Source organism: Molothrus ater, chromosome 6 (genome assembly GCF_012460135.2).
Source record: "Molothrus ater isolate BHLD 08-10-18 breed brown headed cowbird chromosome 6, BPBGC_Mater_1.1, whole genome shotgun sequence".
NCBI lineage: Eukaryota > Metazoa > Chordata > Aves > Passeriformes > Icteridae > Molothrus > Molothrus ater.
In genome coordinates this window covers 43,561,580-43,580,683 of record NC_050483.2, presented here as the reverse complement: position 1 = coordinate 43,580,683, position 19,104 = coordinate 43,561,580, and positions in this window count along the sequence as shown.

Sequence of the window (19,104 nt, the reverse complement as noted above, 5' to 3'; positions counted from 1 at the left end):
TAAGTCACAACTTCACGTTAACATTGTATTCTGGTTTTCACCCCATGTACTTTTTGCATGTAAGCAGAGTTTCATCTTGTCATGCTTGTCCAATTATGTACACTGAAAATAAATTAAAAAGAACAAAAACATGTAAAGAAACCATTTATAAACAATTCTGGTGTATGTGCCCATTAAATAGGCATGTGCGTGGTTTCCCTGAAAGAGTTTTTTTCCCAGAGTAACCTAAGAAAAAAACTGTTAAGCAGTATCTTAAATTAGTTAGGGAAACATATGGTGTGCCCTCCTTTAGAGGCTATATTTGACTATAGCTTTCTGATCTAAGTTTTGGCATGAAATATATGCCCAAGGACATACAAGGTCTTTACATGAAATACAACTTGTAATATGCTATCAATAATGATTTACAGCTGTGAATGTTTAGATATTAGGTTTATCAGGGTAGGGTTTTTTATAATTTGGGGAAATATTTCTCTTATGTAAAATTCAAAGTAGAATAACATCTGTTTTGGGGGAAGGACACATTTTTCTGAGTCAGCATTGGTGGGAGATGAAGTACATAGGTGAGGTAAGTGAAGTGGAGAGAACCCAAGGCGTTCTAAAAAATATTCACACTTCATTTATTATGCTCTTTCATGTGAGCATATTTACTTGACTTTTCTTACAGCTGTAAGTTGGTTGCAATGGCTTTCTCTAACAAAACTGCTGCATTTGGGAAGCATAGGTGCAGGCACTTAAATAGAGATGCTCATTAATACTTCATTTCTTACAAAAAAATAATACTATAGTTCCAGTTTACAATATTATATTGTACAGCCATTTCTTTCTTTAAAGGAAATTCCAATGCCTGTACGTATTTTTTGCTATGCTACAGCAATTAAATATCATAAGTGAGTTACTTTTTTTTTAATTTTTTCCTAGCTGACATGGCGGTAATCAGTCAAAAGTTAGACTCAGTCATCTTAGAGGTCTTTTCCAGCCTGGATGACTCTTTGATTCTGTGATATGCAACTTGCTCCACCCATTCTTTATGAAGGCATGAGGCATCAACATAATTTTCTGCTCAATTTCCAATCAGCCAGAGTGAGAACATAACTCCTGCTGATTTCTATGAACTGGAACACGTGCCAGAGTCAGTATTGCTTGCTTCTATGCTGATTTGTCATTGTCTCAACGTGCAGGTTAATTAAAACCTCCACATTTTCAATACATCTATCAGAAAAGGGTATGGCTAAATATGCACATTCCACAATGGGGTTCAGCATTTTGTACACTAACATTAATCTTAACAAAACCTTTACGGTGGCATTATTGCAGATGCTAAAATGGACTATCAGGTGCTCCAGGATTTATTGTGCAACAGCTTTGCATCATGGTAGAGACTGTACCTGTAGCCAAAACATTATTTTAGCAGTGCTTTAAAAGCAGCCATGGCAAAAGCATTTGAGAAACTGGAGAAAGAGGAAACAAGAGCTCTAGATTTTATTTGGAAGTACTAATCTGACATTTTCATGACTTTCTTATCATGACAAGGAGCAAAACTTGTCTTTTCTAGAAAGACAGAGAACAAAGTCTCAACTACTTGTAACAGTCAAGTATTCTGAGCTAAAAATCAGCTTTAACTATCAGGTGATAATATCTGCTTACGTGAACATTAGGATGCTCCTGTTTAATACTTCAGGGCTATCTTAGTTTGTCAATGTTTATGTACCACGCAAAAACTATTTCCAGCTAAAATTCAAAGGGAAATTTATATCTTCTGCTGTTTGGATGGTGTATAAGCATATAATTATACACACATACACACCTCCACATCTATACTAAATTTTTACTGCTAAAATTTTTTTTGCCATTTTTCTTAAATTTGTGTGAAGTTAGCTATAGTTTCCTTTGAGATAACAGTCTGTTGAGAGATCTCATACACTGAAATTGCTGTTTGGGTTATATACTTCGCAGTTCTGTAATGCAATAATGCACTAAATCTCTTCAGCATTCCACCTTGGGGCTTAATCCAGTTGAATTGCATGCAGAGCACTAATTGACATTCTCTGGTTTCATGACTCTGGTCAAATGTTTTACAATAATTACAGTAAACATCAGAAACTTGCTGAATAAGCATACTCTGTGTTGGTGTCATGAAGACTGGCTGGTGCCTTTTAGAAAATTCTAAGACAATAGTGACAGATATTTTTGTTCAGTAACTGTTTTTCACTTGCAGCTGACCATCTTCCAGTTGTGTTAAAGCACTTTGTCCCTGCTTGATTTTGTTTCCTTTGGTGTACCATAAGTAATGATGTTTCTATGCTCATTTAGCATATACAAATGAAAATGCGTGTTTGAAAGTTGTTTGTAGTGACTGCTACTATGCAGATAATTTCTGCACAAAATTGATATGTTTAATGTACATCCATGGCAGTCAGATCAGAGTTGCTTAGCAGCAGGCACTGAACAGGATTCTTTCACAAGGTAGTTTCTTAAACAATAGCTTTAAGTATTGTGGTTTACACAGAATAAGTTTAAAGTTTGAAAAAGACAGTTTGAAGTAATTTAATCAGGTTTTGGCAGAAGGAGTAGATACCTTTTTCAACTATCTCAAATTAATGCCAAGGCATTTTCTTTAGGTTTAAGAGCAGAAATCCAACCGTGATGATGAGTTCTTCATTAACTTTGTGAGACTTTTCTCAGCAGGTAACAAGGACCATGAAACAGATCCATGTTTAGCTTGAAAATCTACTGAACTGTGTTTTATATAACTGGCTTCTCAAACTTCTGGTTTGAGTTCTTTTAGTATTTTGACTTTAAAGTTAGTAGCAAATATATTTCAAAGCTGCTCAAAATGAGAATCTAAGTGTTTGTAGAGTTCTACTTTATTAAGCATTTAATCAATTATTCATTATCCAACTAATTATACGAATTATATATTTATTCTGATACTAATCATAATAAATATTAAAGAGCATTTCAGAAGGAAAGTCTGCTCTACATCAGGAGTGAACACTTTAGTCTTGTAAAATATCCTGTTTACAATCGTCTTTTCTGTCCATAATGAAATTGAGCATATGCACAATAGAGGATTTAAGAACTTCTGTTGTCAGTTAGTTTATTTTGACTATACTACTACTAATAATAGAATGTACATTCTATATATGCTTGCTTATTTTCATATAAGTTGTCCATTGAACTAATGAAGTTCTGCAATACTATAGTGTTGCAGTTCTTATAAGGTGCATCAGGCCTTCCTTGTAATGTGCTTGGACATAAGTTGTACTATAATAAATGAATGTTTACTTAGATTACCATTTCAAATTACTGGTGAAAATCAGTGCTCTCTCTGGCCTTGGGCAGGTAGGGTGCTGGCAACCTGTCTCTGCCCCCTGAAACTTGTTATTGTGGAGCATCTGCAGCAGAAACAGCAGTTAGATCCTGATCTAGCTCTGAAGTAATGAAACACATCAACAGCTGTTTTCCTGCTTATTTCATGCAGTGTTTAACTCTTCCTTAGCAGGAATTTAGAAGTCTGAAGAGACTGGAACACAACTAACCAGTTCTACTAGACAAGTTTTACTAGACAAACTCATGCCAATGCAATGCTGTATTTCTCATCAAGACTTTGTATCAAGTACACTCTAAGAGAAAAATTTGCATAATGAACAAGTAAAATTGCATAATGATCTAAGTTTCCAGACTAAAGCAGCTGCCCTAAAAGAAGAATTTCTCCTCTCAGACATTTAACTCATAAGCATTATTACAAAGGATGAAATAACTTCCTCTCCATAGTAAAGCTCCAGTCACTTGCAGAATATCTCCTCATCATGGCATAATAAATTAGAAAATGTTTCTGGGAGCTGATAATTCTATGGAAAACACTGATAGATACATACTATGGAGCACTACACAAATAGTTAATCTAATTACAATAGCACTGAGATAAGAGGGAAAAATAACCAAGTTTTACTGTAATTGGGAGGAGTACAGAACAGGTAGGTAGCAGATGAAAGGCAGCTATACTCTTCTGTCTCAGTCTGCTTCCTTCAGTCTCCCATTCTTCCCTCAACATGTATCACTTCTAGGCTATTTTTCCATTAACTTCAGTAACATTTTACAGAAGTTAAGCCAGTATTATTGGCTTAACACATATATGCCTCAATATGCACACATTCATAGATAAAGAATGTTTGTCTTCTGTTAGATAATTAAACTTAGGCAAAGATACCACATGTGAGGTAGTGAGGTAGTGCTCACACTTTGTTGAAGTCTGCAGATGAGATAAGAGGTACTGGCCTAGGGGAACCCAATCAGAATTATTTAGGCACTAATTTATGTTGATATGGGTGGAAATTAGGGAGTAAAACTGGCTTTATAGGGGCATGAAATTTGCTATAGAAGAGAAGAAAAATAAAGATTCAGACCCTTCTTCTCCATATCAAATATGTTACATGCACATTCATCATAATGCTTGCATATGTCTCTACAAGTAATTTTCTTGGCACTCCACAGCTTCTCCACTCCATAGTCACACAGCTCTTTTTCTTTCAAATCAGGCTTTTATCTGCCCCTAATATTGCATTGTCCAATTGTCCTATGTGAACTTCAACACTATGATTGGCTGCTGTCTTTTTCTTCACTGCCTCATATTTCCCTTTCCTAAGGAAACAATTCCACTTGGGAGAACAAAAGTTACAGGATCACTAATGTCTATCAAACAGCAACAAGCTTAAGTTAACTCATCTCCTTAATAGTACTAATGGAGCAAAGAAGTGAATGTCCTGGATTGTGTCACCCAGTGAGAATCTTCAAGAACAGAGTAGAGTGGGATTTTAGATGGTGTTATTGCTTCTTTTCTAGGTTTTAGACCTGTGCAACATCTAGCCTTATAAAGATCTGAGATGGGGTTTTGGGAGGGGGTTGTGTTGAGGTATATTCTTTGTTTGCTTTTGGTTTTGGTTTGTTTTTTTTTTTTTTTTTAACAGAAATCTTAGACAAACCATACAGTAGAGATCTAAGTATTTTTGAACAGCACAAATTGAGCCAAATATTTTTCTATGTGGATCTTACGTAAGAACAGGGGTTTTAGAAGGTACAACTGGTTTGCATATCTTATGTTTACAGGGTTGCAGATACTGTTTGCAAGGTGACACATGGCAAGGTTACACTTATTTGCCCTAGGTCCTTGCCATAGATGATTTATAAACTAAACCCAAGCATACTCAGTCACGAGACAAAGTTTGACAAAAGGAAGAAAAGTACAAACAAGATTTACCATATCTTGCTGGTTCCCATAGATGACAAACTGACCCCTGTGACTTTGAAGTGTTAAGTTAGCTAAGCAGCTGTTATCTATTCTTTGTTCTTGAGTCCAGGATTTTTATTTTAAATCCAGTTTCACACCTCATCTTTCTGCCATTGACCCATTAACAAGATAACTTTTGCCAGGCTAGTGCACTACTGTCAATGCACCTCTATTTATCATTCAAGAAAAAAGCAGGAACAACAGACACATAGTCACATAGTGTATCAACAGATTTGGAACTGCTTTTGCCTTCCAAGAATAAACCTATCCTGTTTCTCATCTGAGGCACTCAAATGCTGATCAGCTCATGGCTTATGTTTCAGTCAGTAAATGTACCTTGGAGCAAGTTGCACTTCAGAAGTCATTTGGAAAACATAATTCAATAATAATACAATTAAGACAGCTGCAGACATATTTCGTTTTGCCTCTTTGCTGGAAAAAAATGCAGTATGTTTCCTATTCCTTCAACACTACACTTTGTATCTTAGAACAGATATAGGTTTCCTTACAATCTTCCACAATCTCTCAAAGGGAAAGCAATCCTCCTAAAACAAAGGAAGGAATGTTTTCTGTTTTTTTTTTGTTGTTTTGGTTTTTATTTGTTTTTGTTGTTTGTTTAATATTGTTTGTTTATTAATGTAATTCAAAATAGAAATGCTCCCACGTAATAAAAGAAGTATGACAAACATCATTTGCAGGTTACTTCAGTACAGTTCAATTTAATACAGAAAGGTACATTTCAAAGTGGAATTAAAATACATGGGGTGGTAGAGCAGATTGTTTGTCAAGTGAAGGCAGACCAGGAGTTAATAACATCAACATCACAGCAGCAGAGGCATGAATACTAAGGCTGCAGCCCTACCATACGTGAACAAGATGAGGAGAACGGGCCCAGTGACAGCAGAAAGGAGCAGTCAGTCCACAAGCACCAGGCACATCCACACTCACCAGGCAGCAAGGCAAAACAGAGCACAGCTACAACACGGCTCAGGCACAGGAAAAACCCTGAACCTAAGGGACAAATTGTGTGTGCATGGGGACCCAAGATGGGGCTAGACAGGGCAGTTAGGGCCTGCTTGCATATGAAAGACCTTGAAAATACATGAATAAGAGGTGTGAGCAGTTAGGAAATAAGTTTAAAGGAACGTTGTACAGTTGACTCTCCTCCACCCATTTTGAGCGGAAGAATGTAAAGGAAAGCAGATATAGGTTTACGTAGCTGTAATCTATTAGATAAACTGGCAATCCACATACATAGTTACTATGAAGGGGGTTGTATGGTTTTTGGTAAACAGAATTCACAATGCCATATACATCAAAGAGTTTCACAGAACACCAGCAACACAAACTTGGTATGTTACATCTGTGTTTAGAAATACACCTAATAAATTAAATTATTGCTGAAATATAGATATATTCAAATTCAATTTCTTAAATGTCAAAATTGAGACTCATATGTCCACAGAGAATATATATTTGCCAAATATTGATCTACCAATATTCTTTGCATACATCTATTCATCCCATAAAACACTTGTCTACTACAGAAGCAAATACCCAAAGGCCAAACAAATCAATACATTTTGTGCAATAAAAACTAAAATGTGTATGTACATACATACAACTCAGTAAATTTATTGTACAAAGCTCCTTTTTCCTTTTTATTAATACCATATCCAGTAATGTATTTGCAAGATTTATATTAATTATTATGGGGATTTTGTTGATATAGTTTGCAAACCTTGCTAATTCAGTGAGGTATCCTTCATACATAGCACCTACCAGCTCAAGTCTGGCCAATGTTACCATGCAGTGGTCAAAATATCTATTAATTTTCATGAGAATCTGATAGTGGACCTCTGCAGGAGTCTTAGATTCACTGTGTTGCTCTAGCTCTTTAAACTTGGGAGACTTACCTTAACAATCTGCTCCCATTTTCTTATTGGTAGCACTTTCATCCTCCAAACAGTACTTGTGCAATATTGTAGGATGTTTAACCCAGAGGGTGCTTGGTACATAACGAAATGGTACCCTGACATCAGGGTGTAGCTATTGGGTCAAGTTATTAGTGAGTTTAGTTATTTCATAAAATCAGAGTGCACCCTCCCACTCTAAGAAAACAAAGCAACCCAAACTACACAACCAATATAACCTGAACTCTAATTATCAATTCACTTGACTAGCTTTGGAAAAGCCAAGGATCAAGCATGTGGTGCCAAACAAATATGTGACAAGCAAATAAAATAATCCATCCACATGAAGAACAGTGATTATTGCCTGATACTGCATATAGGATATTTTCCTGCTCAATCTCTATGGCTGAGTTTGTATAGTTGTCAGTTCAAAATTTTCACTCAGGTAAATTCATTAATCATAACTTATGAAGAACCTCTGTGATATGAAACCTTCATTTTTTCCCCCCATTCTAGCAGATGTGCATTTTTAGAGGAAAAAAAAATGCAAAGATTAGCATAAGTTTGGAAATTATACATTGTATTATTATACAAGTATATATTTCAATTTTATGTTCTGTTTAATTCTGTGTGTAGTTTACTGCTGAGATCTTTGTTTCATCAATGCTAACTGGAGTGCAGTAAGGCTGGTTTTGCTGCTCCTGTAACAAGGCTTTGAAATTCCTCCTCACAAGATAAGCTCAGCTTTGACAGGTGTATTTGGTACTCCCTGGTGGTTGTCAGACTAATAAATTCTTCAGGTTTCAGATGCTACCTTCCCTTTGGTCTGTTTACAGAACTAGTCAACCATAAAAAGTGACATTAACCTTTATTTTAATTTCCCCTTGATGATACTTCATGAGGCTTTCAGGAATTTACTGAAAAGACCTGGAGTTAGTGTAACACTGCCCCGAGCTGATTTAGTGTTGGCAACAGGATGACGGATGTGGGCAGTCACTAGTAACAAGAAGCAAAGTTGAATGGAATTAATTCTAGTGCAAATTTCACAATGCAAATCTACTTAAATGAAATTTGATGTTTTATTATAATGTTTGACTGTAATTTTGTGCATATAGTTAGAGTGATTTCATCACTAGACAGCTATCCCTGAAGTAGCTCTGGAGAGGCAGGCACAGCACCAGAAATGTTATCCAGAAGTATTAGTTCATTCCTTGCACATTATAGCTGTTTTAGAATAAAGCCATACTGTGGCTTTTATGTATCATTATGAAAGGTCTAAAATCTTTTAGTTAAGTCAGCCTTCACTGTACCCTGACAGTTGATAAATATATATTTCAGACCTTTACTGTTTTTCAATAGGCAGATACGTGACAACAGAAATAACTGAATTTTAATAAAAATAATCTTATGGTAAACACTGAGACTGCAGGTCTGTGTAGAGAGAACCTTACAAGACAAGGGTCTGTCACCTGAGATTACTCTGCACTTCACAATTCTACCTCACTATCTCCCTTCCACTTATTTGGACTGTTATATTTTCTGTAGTTGTCAAAGATTTGGAGTCCTGGACCTGACACTTGCACAATGAGATAAAAACTCCATGGTTTATATTAAAATTTCTTTTAAAAATTATACAGAAATGTTAAAAGCATGATGATACATAGTTTGTGGGTTTGAATTTTTCACAATCAAGTATTAAGTCAAATTATGTACAAAAATATCAATGTGTGATGCTGGAAGAATGTTTTTTGTAAAATGTGAAAAAATGAAAAAATTAGTTATGATGACAGTGGTAAAATTAGAGCTGAAATGTATGGATTTAGAAACAATGTTGGAGTTAGATAGTTAGATATAGGTACTCAAAAGTTTTCTTTGAAATCCTTTTCAATTTTTCAAGTGACAGCATATAAACAAAAAGGAATAAAATCACAAAAAATAATAGTAGCAGTATCTAAGCCTTAACATACCAGAGCTTTATTCTGAGTTTCATGCTTTAGCTCATTTCTGCTTCCTTTCTGCTTCTGTGTTTAGGCTGTACAGTACTTTTTCTGCTTTGTCTACAGATGTACAGCAACCCAAGACATGGGACCCTGATTTTGCTCTTTCTGACACTAAGGAACATGCCTTAAGCCTTGATCAAATGCTGCTTAAGGCTTGTCTTCTGCCTGCACTTACAGTGATTACTTCTGTTCCACCTACATCATTTCTGAATAAAGAGCAGTGGCTAGGCCTGCAAAATTCCCATAATGGTTTCTGAATATGAAGGTGTATTTTCATGTAAAATAGAGGTGAGTTCACATTGATAGATTAACAAAATCCCTAAGCAACCACCAAGAAAATGGTGGTTTCTTACTAAAAAGAAAGTGATCTTTTTAGTAAGGGAAAGGGAACCTAGGAAAATAAAAAAACCTCTCATTGTATTATAATTATTTTAAATGTCCATGTAATAAAGCAACAGAATAAAACATTATTTTATTTGATGCTGTGGTCCATTTATCTTTCTCACCTTCCTGAGAAAAATAAATGAAGGATTCTGTGTCTATTGAAGCCCTAGTTACTCAACTAGCCTTTGCGAGATTAAGGACACTGATAAACGAAACTCCCAGTTCTGCCTGGATATACAATCCTACCCAGATATAAGAGGTTTTCCATAAACATTTCCAAAGATGCCTAAATCCAAGCATATCTAATTGTTCTTTACCTTTTAAAGGAAATCTTTCTAACTTTCCAAAACTCAGCTCGCCAGATATAATGAAGTTGTCTAGGACAATAGGAAATTAACATATCCAGATATGCTTTGTACTTAGTGAGAAAAGGATCAAGTTCCTTAGCTTTTCAATTAATCTCTTACTCTCTTTCCTACCTTCAAATCAAGGTAAACTAGTTTGAAAGTTGTTTTATGGTATTCCTGTGTAGAATATGATTTGAGACATGAGTTACTCACAATGGCTTTATGAGTTTTAATCAGGTATTAGTAGATTAACATAATAAAAATTACTCTTCCCAGAATTCTCTGAATAACACCTGCTGTTTTGTTTTTTTTTCCTAGCAAATCATAAATCATTCCTTCAGAAAATTGTATGATGACCAATCAACTTAAATGTATTTTATACCAAAACACCTACCAAGTGAAGAATTCAGTGGGTCATGCCTGCTATAGTGCAGTAGCTGCTGTTCTTGAAAGGGTGGCTGTGGGAGCAGCTGAGCACCGATATGCTTGCAGTGGTGCACAGCTCTTAACTACATGGGCTGGTTTAGGCAATCTGCACACTGATTACAGAAATACTGGCAGGAGGTTTGCCTGATTAGGCTGAGAGGTGTCATAGCCGTCATAAAACTGCCAGACACTGGGAACAGAAATACCTTCAAAGTTGAGATTAGCAGAGGTAACAAATCTTGTGCTATTGGAACTAAGCATTATATTTGGAAAGTAATGTTGTGATCATCTGGAGAATTGCACTGCTGTAATGCAGTCCTTTAGAGAAAGCGACCATGTTTGTGATTAAACCACCTCTTATTCCATGTTATTTTTTAGAAGAGGAAATCATGAGCAATCTACCAAAGTCACAGAGCTGTCTTAGATGACCATTAGCTAACCTGATACTGCCTTCCAGCTAAATTGAATGTGTGCTTTGATCTTGTTACCTGCTGATTCCAAAAGAGTTTGTTGTTTATGGATTGGGAGGTCTTGACATTTTATATTGAATTTAATGTTAATACGTTTTCTTTGAAAATACATGCAACTACTGAAAACACATCCAGTGGATAGAAGTAGTAATTGTTAAGGAAATAAGTTTTCTTTCATTAAGGTGAGACTTTAAGAGTGCTTTTGAACTAAATCTCAACACTGTGATTCATACTTTTTGAAAAAGGTAAGTGAGAAGGATAAAGATTCCTGTGAAAAGATTATTTCACTAGATTCTACAGACGATGATGCAGACAGAAGAAATTTAATAAATGCTATGAGAATAGAAGAGAAAGAAAAAAAATAAATTCATCTATTTCAGACTATACAAAACTTTTGAGTATAATAGATAACTGTGGTCTTGTAGATAAACTGCGTTTGCACTAATGATATTTGCTATCTATTTTTTAATTTCAAAAAACTAATTAATTAACACAAGATGTTAGGTCTGAAAGGTCTAAATAGGTTAGATGTAGTTTAGAAAGACTTTTATAAAATCTGGGTCAACTTTGAGTTAAACATTGCTTAGAGGAGGCTGTTACATACACTTGTTTCCCTTGAAATGAAGACTGTGCTTCCACAATAAACATTTCACATTTCCTCTTTTTTTTTCTTTCATTAATAATAGTTTCTTAAAGAAAGAATTTGAGGTTATTTTATATTTTAATTCCCTTCACTGTTAAGGTTTAATGTGATATTCTTAGGCTGTGTAGTTGGGACATTTAATTAGTCCAAAATATGTAATAATACAAGACTACTAAACCAGGCAATCAAAAACTAAACAAAATTAAGTAATTTGGCACTTTGTAAGTAGTTAATCCTTTGTCAGAGTATGTGTGGGAGCAAGATCCAGTAGTTAACAACATACTTCTGGTTTTGCTATCCAACCCCTAACACATCTCTTTCCTTGTAGGTTAGTTTGGTTTTTTTTTTCTATTTTAATGATGAAGTTTGACATAATAGAAAGTGTTCAAATCTTCCTAAATTTCCTAAAAACTGTAACAGCTCATCACTTTAATTTTTTGTATGCCAAGTTGCTGCAAGCCAAGATGAATAGAAATACATGATCCTTGGCAGTAGACAGAAAGTTCTGAGGTTTCTGTGAAGCTCTCTGAATGAGAGGTCAAACTGTGTAACAATACATTGTAGAATCATGTTAAATCAACCTGAGCATTTGGATTGCATAGATGTGACCATGAACAGTATTTATGGACAAAATTTTCAAGGCTCTGTGTTACATACTATGTGGTTTCATCCTTCAAGTTCAGTTTATATAGCATGAAGGTAAAACTAGAGGTGAAAAGAGAATAGTTGTGTCTTCTCTTCTAGCATGTAAAGTGAGAAGTATCAAAAACAAGCTTAAAACAAAGAAAGCAGAGTAACTTATCAATTTGGTATTCTACGAAAAGGTAAAAAAAAGTTAATAAAAGACTGACAAACTGAGAAGAAAAATCTCATGTAGCATTTTTAAGTACAGTGGTATGATTCCTCTTATAGGACAGAATAGTGGGAAATAAATACGAGAAGAACGCTAAATACTCTACTGTAAATATTCACAAATTGTCCCACAGTGCTCAGTATCATGGACTTTTGGTATGGTCACATTTGCTATGTGCAGGACAAGCCCAAGTAGGTGTTTTAAAATGCATTATTCTTTATAAGTAAAAGACCACTATTTGAAAACCATATTTATTTTATGGTCAGGTTGTCATAAATCTGAGAAATAGTACAATAACTGGTCTAGCAGAAAGCTTGATATTTGGACCTGTTGGTAGTAGATGTGATTCTGTGTTCTCTTTGATTATCTTTTCTGGGGAGAATACATAAAGATTAAAGAATCAGTGGTTCATTAACTGTGAGACTTGAAAAATTTTGAGATTGCATTTGTATGTATGTATTGCATATCTGCTTGGTTATATGCTATGCAATATCAATATCTATCTAAAAAAATTCAATATTGAAAATAAAGAAAACTAGAAACATCTCATGAAAGTGCTTCCTGTTTCTGCTAAAAACTATCTGGTGTGGCAGGGTGGACAACACCTGCTGATCTTCCTCCTGAAAGAAAAAAAGAGCAAAAACCACATAATTCCACCCCTCCCCCCCTCCAAATTATGTTTAAATTGATCTCCTGGTACAAGAGGAAAGTTGCATGCTGAGGCCTGAATGATTTAGATGAGGAGTCTGAATTAAAAAAAAAAAAAAAAAGAAGGAAAACATAGTGGCTTTGTTCTGGTGTTTTGTGGTTTTTTGTTTTGTTCTGTTTTTTTTTTTTTTTTTCCTGAGATCATAAGCATATGAATCGTACATATCTAACAGGTAAATTCAAAATTATAAAGCATTGTCCTGTGCACTGATTTGATTTCAGGCAAATTTATTTCTTTATTGTTTTAACAGCTGCTTTACAAACTCTTAGGGAACCTAAGACTGTGGTTTAAACTCTGTTTTGTAAATCTGGGCTAAATATCCCGAAGCAGACAACACATGTTCTCAATATTCCGGATGTTCTTTGTTACTGTCTGCTTTATTTGTATATACAGGTCTTTGAAAAAAAATTATGACAAGTTGATCATGTGAAGGTTTTGCAGGCTGACAAAGTAACTCAACCTAAATCAATTCTGTGCACTTATATAATTAACAAATTAAATCTATTTATAAATGTGTTCCTGTCATGACATTTTTCCACATTACTCTATGCTAATAAAATTCCATTAAAAATTCTTGTGCTATACTTGGGCAGGTATCTTGATGATTGAAAGACTGCTGTTTGGCTGTACTACGTATGTTATTTGTCATTTCTATTGGACTCCATTTTCACCATGGTCTATTCTAAAGGTTTTTCTTTGTTACAACCACTTTACTTTGATGGGTCTTAAAAAAAACAGGACAACATTCTAGAACATCCAATTCACAGTGCAGAGTGCAGTCACAGCTGGATAGATTAAGGAGGCAATGGGAAGCTTTGTAGTACAGGTGAGTAGCATGCCAGTGAGTGGCATTCATTTTAGCCTTTGTTGTCTTAAAATCTTTATTTTAGCTAAATGAGAATCAGGAGTTCATAAATATACAGGTTGAAAACTGATTGGGATTGGACATAACATCTAGGCCTACTTTTTACAACATATATCTGGTGTCCTGGAAACCTATGTTGTTGTTTTCAAAAATGCCACAAAGAACTCACTAAACGGTCCATTTTATCGTTTTTCTTACACATAAGGGAAGTAAACTCCTCTGCTTTATCATGCATAAATACAACTAAAAGTACATTCAAAATCTCGTTGCATTATTCATATTTGTCCCTTCAACTGTAGAACTTCAAGCTTTAGAGGAGGACACAAGTGACATGTACAGGAATGCAAAAGGTACCATTTACAAAATGTATCCATCAGGCAGCAGGGAAGAGACATGTTTTTAATGCCGGGTTTGTCTGCATTGTTTACATATCCTACAATGTGCAGGACAGCTGGGGGCAACAGGAAACAGAGGTTTGAGAGTGCACTGCTCACATTGCTTCCTTCAGCACATTCCACTTGGGAAGAACAATGACAGCCTTTTGCAAGATTTAGTAACTGACTTGCAAAAGAAAAATATCAAAACATGATAGCGGTATGAAAAGACAGCCCTTGAAGGGGAAAGAGCAAAAATGCCTTTTATGTATTGTCTTGCTGGACAGTGGAGGCTCAGCACTCTGGCGTGTTCATGGAGGGACCTGGTATTTCTCTTAGCAGATCAAAAGATTCAGATTGCTGCAAAATGTTTCATGTCCAGCTTGATGCAAGTTACTCTCTTGACAGGTCCAGTTGTAGTTCATGTAATGTATTCATCAATGTGGAATGAGTTCTTTAAATAAAGGTTTAAATAAAGAAGGGGGCTTGATCTTGTGTGGCTTATAATAGCAATAATTCCTTCAGCTTCAGAGGTGCCTCCTCTAGTAGCTGTGCCAGTACTCAAGGCAGCAGAAACAAGTCCTTTGTCTTAAGTATGGAGCAGATAGAAGATGGTTGATTGAAAACAATGCTTTTGAATACAATTTTTTCTTGTAACAAGATAGAACTAGACATTTAATTATTTTTTTTAATGACTGTGTATACTTAAGGAATCTTTCTTTCAAAGAACCTCTTTTACCTGAACCTACTCTAATTATTAGCTTAGCCTGGTAATTCTGGGCTAGAAGGGGTTAACTATTTTATGGGTATTACCAGTACATATTAAGGATAAGAAGTTATTTTTCTGGATTTAAAAATAGGACTGCTGCAATATGTAGAATTACATAGAGTCCTGAGTTATCATAAAATTAGAGTGAACTGTGAAATATAAAAATATAAATCTACCTACCTACCACTAAGTAGGAGATTTGGATTAGGCCAGCTTTCTTAAAAATGCTTCTTCCTTTGATTATGGTTGTGGTTAATGTTTAATATGTACATTTAGGTTATGTACCTATTTGAGCACTGACATATGTGTATGCTGTGGCATTGCTTAAAAGATTCAAACCTGAGAATGAATTTGGAATTATCCGAACTTGTCTTAAATACTGTCAGGCTTGGTGTTGTGATCACTTCCCTGGGGAACCTTTTCCAGTGCCCAACCACCCTCTGGGTGAAGAACCTTTTCCTGATATCTAACCTAAACCTTCACTAACACAGGCCATTCCCTCGAGTCTGTCACTGGTCGCCACAAAGAAGAGATCAGTGCCTGCACCTCCTCTATATTTTCTATAATAGTTACTGAGAGGGAAGCATGTAAAAGATAAATGGACAAAGTATTAAAATTTGCAATATAGAATATCTTTAGTTGAAATTTAAAATTTTTTTTAGTAATTGTGCCAGTAATTTTGACTTACACATCTTCAGCAGAGTTGCAGTAATCACATCTTTTTTCTTCTCTTGCAGTGTTCAAATAAAAACCTGAAATATTAAGGCTGACTTAAGGAAGTCAAATATTATGTTCTGGACCTGACTGGAAGCATACACTCTGAGTCTTAGTCTTCACTCTAAGTGACTAAAAGCTTTAATTAGATTTGTTTCCTCAATGAATTAAGTCAACAAGATAAAGTAAACGATCTTCCTCTTCTCCCTTTTCCTACTTGATGCTCTCACTGTGGCTGCCTTTGTATTTATAATTTATATATTTTTATAAATTTGTATTTTGTAAATTTGTATTTTCTAAATTAGGTAACATGTTTTTCCTGCCCCTTGTTTTTTCCTCTCTACAGACATAGCCAAACAAATTTATCAATATATAAAATGCATAACTCAAAAATCACATACTTTGTCTGTATTTTATTCATTAGATTTTCATGTAAATATGTAATATATTGTTTTTCTAAATACATAACAATTTAAATACAACATAATGCTCTGCATAAAACATTTTTAGGAATCTTATTTCTTATGATGATTCCGTAGAAATCTATATAATCAACAACAGAATTATAATCAATAACCTGCTTAATCAAGTGGGAAGCTGTTTTCAGAGATCTAAATCCTTTATTAATCATCAGATTTTATTTATAATAATGGAGCCCTGGTCTGAATTTTTCACTTGAGCTTTGCTATAATATACTAATGTAGACAGAAATGTGATTTCTACAGTTGAAATGGATAGACCACACAAGATGCCTTTGGGAGATATTTCTGCATGTTAAATAGGCCAGCTGTTCCACTGTCCATAAAAAAGGGAGAATATGGAACTGATATATCAGTGAAAATAGGATTCTGAAAAATATTTATGAAATTAGAAAGTAAGGTGAGCCAGATCATATGAGTTCCCTATTATGAGTGAGTGGTCTTTCTACATTCTGAAAACTACTCAATGTTGTTCTTCAATCTCATCAGACTTTATGAGAATTACAATAGTTAATGAATAGCTCACTATCATTTAAGACAGATCATAATTTGAATTCTATGGAAATAAACCCCTAACATTTTCAAATTACCTCAAATCAATGAACCTGGAGATGTGCAGAAAACTGAAAATCAGAGGAATGCACTGCATTTTTTCACACCTTTTACTAAAGAGAAATGTATAATTTTGCACTGTTCAAATAGTCTAAATAAATATCACAGAACCACAGAATATTCTGAATTGCACAGGACCCATAAGGATCATCAAGTCCAACTCTTAAGTGTATGGTCCATATTGGGATCAAACCTGCAGCCCTGAGATTATCAGCATCATGCTCTAACCAGCCCAGCTAATGTCAGGATTGTTTTCCCACAGGTTCATGCTTGTCAGTTACTGAGCTTTGTCATAAGGAGATTAAGTCATGACTCAAAGCAGGTAAAATATTCTAACTTAGGTACTAACTTGTAATCAGAATCAGCAATTTGAAGATTAAAGGTTTTAGTTTTGTATTTTCCAAGTCTATAGTTCTGTGAGATATAGACAGCTATATTTTTGTATAGAGATATAAAAATATATAATTATGTATTTTAGCACCCTCACCTTTGCAAAGGAACGCGGTTAAAAAAGATATTTCAAATATACACTTAAATTTTGCTTTCAAACACCCTACTATGCAATTTGGATTTTGAATACTGCATTTCCTCACCATACAAAGTGGATAGACAAAGTAAAGGAAATGCAGCAAAAGCAATCTGTATCTATTGGATATTTAACAAAATTGTGTGTCTCAATGTTCATAACATAAAGCGTCTTTTTGTTGAATTTCCTTTGATACATTTGCACTAATTGAAGACAAATGAGAATTTTTATTCAGTTTCAACAGTGCTTTAATGTACTTTACCTTTCACAAGAGCAAGTGCAGAATTGTTATGGAATGTGAAATTCCCATGTCTTCTGCAAAGCCACAATACTTGCTCTTTTTTTTTTTTTTGTAATTTTTTTTTCTGTTACTCTTATCCTTATATTTATAGTGTATTGTGCAGTTTTTTCTAAAAGAAAAACTCTTTCTAAATCATGACTAGCATTTCCAATCAGACACCAATGATGACTTCTAAATAATTAAAATAAAGTCAAGATGAAACTGAGCTGTATTCATACTTTATATACTATAAGATATGTATAATAAATATTTTCTATAAGAATACAAACTAAAAATTTCAAAAGACAATATTTGTCTTCTACATTTTTGCTGCAATATATTCCAGTACATGCTGCAACTTCCAAACAGCTGGAAACTTGAGGTCTACCACATTTAAGGTATTTGCCCTGTTCTTTTTTATCTTGATATAGGTATGTGCTATATACACAGAGTAGATGTAGAAGTTTAGAAGACATGAGCATATTTGAACAGATATTGTTAATACAAAGTGCAGAGCAGCTGCTTGACTTCATTTTTAAATCCTCTGAACAATTCATATGACTTAAAAGACTCAGAAGGTGTGACATTTAAAAGATTTGATTTTGCCATCTCCTAAAGGCTTTGACTATACAGTTGCTAAGATCTCTTTTTATGCATAATGTGCTAAGGATCTGTAACATGCACGAAAATGGGACACTTAAAAATAATTTGATATCATTGAGCAACATTTGCTCCTGAATAACTGGGTGTCGTTCTTTAATAGCATAGGGGAAAGAGAGGAAATCAGACTCAAAGTATTAAAAACTTTTAATTAGGTACCTATTATTCTTCTCTTTGGACAAATTTGTCATGTGTGTGGGTACCTGGTAGGTCAATGGAGGCTCAGTAAACTCTTTCCCTTGCGTTTAGTCCTTAAAAATGCCTTTGTTTTAAATTTTTCATTTGCCTGTGATAAAAAAAATCTATGAGATGTACCATAGGAAAAACTTACCTTTGAGACAAAAAATTATGCTTTTGCCAAATCCATGGCAAAATATTTCTTAATTTCTCGAATGTCGTCTCACTTTTTTAAATCAGCAACTTATAGCAATCACAATGACCCTCACACAGAAAAGCAAGGATAACCAAATTAAACATCTTAGAGAATGAATATCTGTTTTTTCTTTTGATAAATTTAGGGCTTGTACAATTATTTTATACTATTTACTGTGCTAACCTTTTGGGTTCAAATGAGAGTGGATCATGAAAACAACTTCAGCAATATTGAAACTGACTCCCAGTCTTCTTTATAGATTTATGCTTTTTGCAAAGATTCATTCAATTAACTGTACTATCTATCAAGAGAAAAGCATTGTAGTTGGAAAGGACATTTCTTTTGTATTATGCAAGCAATAGTGTTAGCTGGAAGTCACTGTGAAATATATAATTAATCCAAAGAGTGCAATTTCTT